We start from the raw sequence: 6,000 nt of genomic DNA, 5'->3' as shown, positions 1-6,000 counted from the left end.
CTATCACCCAACACCATCTAATCAACTAACTTTAAGATCACCAACTTGAGCCTATCACCCAGCCTATCAACAGCTGACTGAAGATGAGCCAGCATGTGCCCAGATGGTCAAGATGACCAACAGCATCCCAGCCTGTAATGAGGAACAGTGTGACAGCAGGACCAGCAAAGGGATTGTCCCCCTGGACTCAGCATTAGTAAGGCTGCACCTTGGGACTATGTTTAGTTTTGGAGGCTTCACTACAAGACTTTGAAGTGCAGGAGTGCATCCAAAAGGACAAGCAAGCTGGTGAAGAGTCCTGGAGAACAGGTCTTGTGAGGAGTGGGGCTAAGGGAACTGGGATTGTTCAATCTAGAAACAAAGAGGCTGAGTGGAGACCTTCTTGTTCTCTACAGCTCCCTGAAAGAAGGCTGAAGCAAGGTGGCAGAAGGTCTACCTAGTCACAAGTGATAGAACAAGAGGAAATGGCCTCAAGTTGCACCAGGGGAGGAAGGAATTGCACTGAAAGGGCTCTCAAACACTGAACATGCTCCCCTGGGAGGTGGCTGAATCCTGGAAGGGTTTTAAAGACACAGAGATGTGGTTTACCACCAGACCTGGCAGAGTTAAGAGCTGGACTGGATTATCTCAGAGGTCTTTTCAAACAGAAACAATTCTATAAACCTACTACAAAGCCTGAATGTCCTCAAAACTAAATCTCAAAATGGCTTAAAAAATGAGCTCAGAGTAGGAAAGGAAATGGCATTAATTTAGTACAAAGAAAGGAACAGATGTTTATCAGAAGGGTGGCAAGAATTACAGGCAAGAGGTGAATGATGATGGCAATCAGCTACACACATGAAGCTGTCACTCAAAACTAACCAAGAATGCAGAGCTTAAGCAACTCATAGAATCATAGAATCAATAAGGTTGGAAAACACCTGAAAGATCATCAAGTCCAACCTGTAACCCAACACCTCAGGACTAACTAAACCATGGCACCAAGTGCCACATCCAATCCCTTTTCAAACACCTCCAGGGATGGTGACTCCACCACCTCCCTGGGCAGCACATTCCAAAGGCCAATCTCTCTTGCTGGGAAGAACTTTCTCCTCACCTCCAGCCTAAACTTCCCCTGGCACAGCTTGAGACTGTGTCCTCTTGTTCTGGTGCTGGTTGCCTGGGAGAAGAGACCAACCCCCACCTGGCTACAACCTCCCTTCAGGGAATTATAGAGAGCAATGAGGTCTCCCCTGAGCCTCCTCTTCTCCAGGCTAAGCAACCCCAGCTCCCTCAGCCTCTCCTCACAGGGCTGTGCTTAAGGCCTCTCAGCAGAATGCCATTTTGAGAAACAAGGAAGATGGAAGGGAAAAGAACCTATGAATACGGCTCAGAAGTATGCAGCACCTCAACTGGGGCAGCAAACACTTCAATTCAGCAGCAAGCAAAGAGTGACAGAGTCTCAAGCTGTGTCAGGGGAAGTTTAGGCTGGAGGTGAGGAGAAAGTTCTTTCCAGAAAGAGTAATTTGCCATTGGAATGTGCTGCCCAGGGAGGTGGTGGAGTCCCCATCCCTGGAAGTGTTCAAGAGGGGATTGGATGTGGCACTTGAAGCCATGGTTTAGTTAGTCCTGAGGTGTTGGGTGACAGGTTGGACTTGATGATCTTTGAGGTCTTTTCCAACCTTGTTGATTGTATGATTCCTTTCAGGGAGCTAGCCATATGTTCAGAAGGCCATCCCTCAGTCTTTGGGGCATATCAGAGAGTTTCTTCCTAATGAAATTGTTTGTCTACATAACATTTTAAAATGTGTAGGTTATGTGGCACCCAAAAAGCTCCAGAAAAAAAACATAAAGCCCACAAAACCCTGACTCTCATTATGTGAGCCTCTGAACCTGATCAAAACTGATCAGAAGACACAGAGCATCCCAGCAGCTCAGGCAGTCCTGTAACTGTTGCGAGGACAGATGACAGAAATGCCTAACAAACCAAAGATTATTTCCTAGGGCAACTGAAAACCCACATCTCTTAAAACACTCTTTTGGTAGAGTTTAGAAGAAAAATCCCACCTCTTGTATTGTAGAGCACAAACTGGACACAGAAATCACATCACTCTCCCAAGCAATACTGTACCTGCCAGCTGTACTGAGAAAAACAGACTCCTTTGCCTGACTCAGCTCCTTCTCACAGCAGCCTCACAGCCTTGCAGGCTGACAAATGCATTTTCTCTGTGGGACTCCTGCTGCTCCTGCTCTCTGGCGTGGTGGAGAATCACACTGTCAGATCCCCATTGCTTAGCAACACAAAGACCTGCAGTGAGAGGTTCCTGTGCTGCAGCACTGGGCAGTCAGCAGCTGGCTCAGCAACTTTATCCCAGATCATGGGAGCTTGTCAACAGCACTGGGAGCAAAAGGCTTGTTGCAGTTTAGGCTGGGTGCCCCCTGCTGTGTTTTACTTCCTGTGTCCAGAAGTCCAGCCCAGAGGGGTGGACACAGGAAATTGGGTTATTTCCTACCATAATTCCTGTACCACTCTAAGATCCAGCGTGGGGTCTGGCACTTGCTCTTTCTTCCTCCTCCGTCAGCAGGTAACTGGGGGAGATGCCTCCTGACCTTGGCTGGTGGGGGGGGGTGGGCAGTCTCAGGTCTGGCCAGCTGAGACTAGCCTAGCAATGCAGTGGGAGGTGGGGGAAGGAGGAGCCCTGGGGGTCTTGGGTGTACCCTCAAGTGGGGATGGGATGTCTCTGGGTCTGGTTTGGGATCTCTCTTTGTCACTGTGCTTTTGGCTTTCTGTAAACATTCACTGCTTTCTATTTAACCTTTCCATCACTTCTGCAATCCCTTTGTCTGAGTTGTTTATTTCTGCCCATGGTGGGGAGGGGGGCCTGCCTCAGCCCAGCACAAGGCTGAAGATGGGCTGTGCAGCAAGCCAGGCAACAAGACACAGCCAACAGGGGGGTAGAATGTGGCAATGCCAGCGACGAGCAGTGTGAGCAATCTGGCAGTGCAGGCCTAGAGCCTGCCATGGTGGTAGGCCATGCTCAGCATGAGTGCAGAGCCAGCTAGCAGTGGAGCAAAACAGTGCTGTGCCTGCAGCATGTAACTAAAACAAGACACTGGTAGCTATAAACATGGAAAGTTATCTTGGAACAACAGGACATGCACCTGCATCAACAAACCTTGCGTGTCATTAGTAGTTGGACCAATGATCTATAACAGTGCCATGTGTGGTCACTCCTAGGGAGCCAATGAAGCCATGCCAACAGTATCACAGTATCACAGCATAACTAAAGTTGGAAATGACCTCAAGGATCATCGAGTCCAACCTATCAACACAGACCCCATGACTAGACCATGGCACCAAGTGCCACATCCAATCCCCTCTTGAACGCCTCCAGGGATGGGGACTCCACCACCTCCCTGGGCAGCACATTCCAATGATGAACGACTCACTTGGTGAAGAACTTTCTCCTCACCTCGAGTCTAAACCTCCCCTGGCACAGCTTGAGACTGTGTCCTCTTGTTCTGCTGCTGGCTGCCTGGGAGAAGAGACCAACCCCTTCCTGGCTACAACCTCCCTTCAGGTAGTTGTAGAGAGCAATGAGGTCTTCCCTGAGCCTCCTCTTCTCCAGGCTAAGCAACCCCAGCTCCCTCAGCCTCTCCTCACAGGGCTGTGCTCAAGGCCTCTCCCCAGCCTTGTTGCCCTTCTCTGGACACCTTCAAGTGTTTCAATGTCCTTCTTAAACTGAGGGGCCCAGAACTGGACACAGGACTCAAGCCTAACCAAAGCAGAGTACAGGGCACAATGACCTCCCTAACGAGGCTCTCTGAGTTTATATAAGTTGTAGAAGTTCCCTTGCTATGTAATTCTGCCTTTCCTTTCCCTTCTTCTTCTACACTTCACTTTACTGTGCTATACTGGCACCACAGGCCTGCACCATGGGCCTGCAACACTGGAACAGTAAAGGAACAACACTCGATCATATTGGTCAGCCGTATTGATTCCAGTCTCCATTGTGCCCATTAGTAGAAACCACGTAGTCCACTGGCAAGTGAAAAGAAACAGTTCACCTCACCAGCTGCCCCAGCTGAATCATTTGAGATGCTCCCTTGGACACATTTTGCTCACTAACTAGCAGTGACCTCAAAACTTCCTTCTCTCACTTATGCAGCAGCACTACTTTATGCTGCTGACACTGAAAATGCCAGGCAAAAACACCTCATGGAAGAGAGAACAGCTTTGTTTGGTCATGCCAGCTGATAGGGACAAGAAGAAACACTTCCACAAATACATTAGCGACAAAGGGAAGACTAAGTAGTGTCTCTGCCCTTTGTTGGATGCAGCAGGGAAGACAGGGAGAGGTGGTTAACTTTGCATTAAGATGCTCTGTGCCTCACTGAAGCATGCCAGCAAGAACACTGCTTGGCTGCCTCAATTACCAGGAGAAACAAGGCTTTGGGGAGACATTCTTGTTCTCTGCAATTCCCAGAGAGCAGGTTGTAGTGAGGTGGGGGTTGGTCTCTTTTCCCTAGTATCAAGGGAAAGAGCAGAGGAAATGGCATTAAGTGGTGCCAGGGGACGTTCAGGTTGGATATGAGGAAACAATTCAGCACTGAAGGAGTGGTCAGGCACTGCAGCAGACTGCCCAGGAAGGTGATGAAGTCACCATTTCCAGAGGCTTCAGAAACCATGCAGACATGGCACTTCAGGGCATGGTTTAATGCTTTTGGGGTTAGGTCAACAGTTTGAGTTGATGATCTTAGAATTCTGCCATCTGCAACTGAAACAATACTATGATTCTGGGGATAGAACAGAGTAGAGTAGAGTAGAGTAGAGCAGAGCAGAGCAGAGTAGAATAGAATAGAATAGAATAGAATAGAATAGAATAGAATAGAATAGAATAGAATAGAATAGAATAGAATAGAATAGAATAGAATAGAATAGAATAGAATAGAATAGAATAGAATAGAATAGAATAGAATAGAATAGAATAGACCAGACCAGGTTGAAAAAGACCTTTGAGATCATCAAGTCCAACCTATCACCCAGCACCATCTGATCAACTAAACCATGGCACCAAGTGCCTCAGCCAGGCTCTTCCTAAACACCTCCAGGGATGGGGACACCACCATCTCCCTGGGCAGCACATTCCAATGGCCAATCTCTCTCTCTGGGAAGAACTTCTTCCTAACATCCAGCCTAAACCACCCCTGACACAGCTTGAGACTGTGTCCTCTTGTTCTGGTGCTGGTTGCCTGGGAGAAGAGACCAACCCCCACCAGGCTACAACCTCCCTTCAGGGAGTTGTAGACAGCAAGAAGGTCTCCCCTGAGCCTCCTCTTCTCCAGGCTAAGCAACCCCAGCTCCCTCAGCCTCTCCTCACAGGGCTGTGCTCCAGACCCCTCCCCAGCTTTGTTGCCCTTCTCTGGACACCTTCCAGCAACTCAACATCTTTCCTAAACTGAAGGTCCCAAAATAGAGACCAGGAAAGTATTTGCAGTAAAAATGCAGCCTAGACAGTCCCTGGTCAAAGAACCAATTTCTCCCCTCCCCCCCTTCACAGCAACCACCCATGAAATCAACAACAGCTGATTCTATTTTAGACTTGGTAAATACTGAGGACTACATACTTCAGGGAAGTGTTTCATATCAAAGAGCCTTGTACAGAACAATCCTAATAGGATTTGGCTAAACATTAAATGGGGCAAAACAGCATCTGGATTTCAAATGGATAAACACTTACTTAAGAAATCAGCTGCTAGAGATAGCTGGAATAAGAGGATCAGAAACTGGAATGTGGAGGAAGCTTGCAATTTCCTTCACACAGCAATTGCAAAATTCCAAATAATAGTCATTCCAGAGAGGAAAAAAATCCTCCAGACTTATTAGGAGGCATGACAGAAGTAAGCATGGAAGTCATGTAAAGAAGTCAGAGTGGCTGGAGAGCTCCAAAACAGAGAGGGACCTGGGGGTGTTGATTGACAGCTGGATGAACATGAGCCAGCAGTGTGCCCAGGTGGCCA

The 6,000-nt window shown here is 48.1% G+C and overlaps 1 protein-coding gene across 1 annotated transcript in view; it reads right to left on the bottom strand.

Moving 5' to 3' along the window:
- MAN1A2 (mannosidase alpha class 1A member 2) overlaps positions 1-6,000 on the bottom strand; it is a 194,282-nt gene that overhangs the window by 118,219 nt on the left and 70,063 nt on the right. The window lies entirely within an intron of this gene.

This window comes from Melanerpes formicivorus, unplaced genomic scaffold (genome assembly GCF_026170545.1).
Source record: "Melanerpes formicivorus ecotype bairdi unplaced genomic scaffold, bMelFor1.0.p_v2 SCAF_154, whole genome shotgun sequence".
NCBI classification, from domain to species: domain Eukaryota; kingdom Metazoa; phylum Chordata; class Aves; order Piciformes; family Picidae; genus Melanerpes; species Melanerpes formicivorus.
The sequence above is the reverse complement of the archived record's forward strand: the minus strand, read 5'-3'. Positions and strand labels throughout refer to the sequence as shown.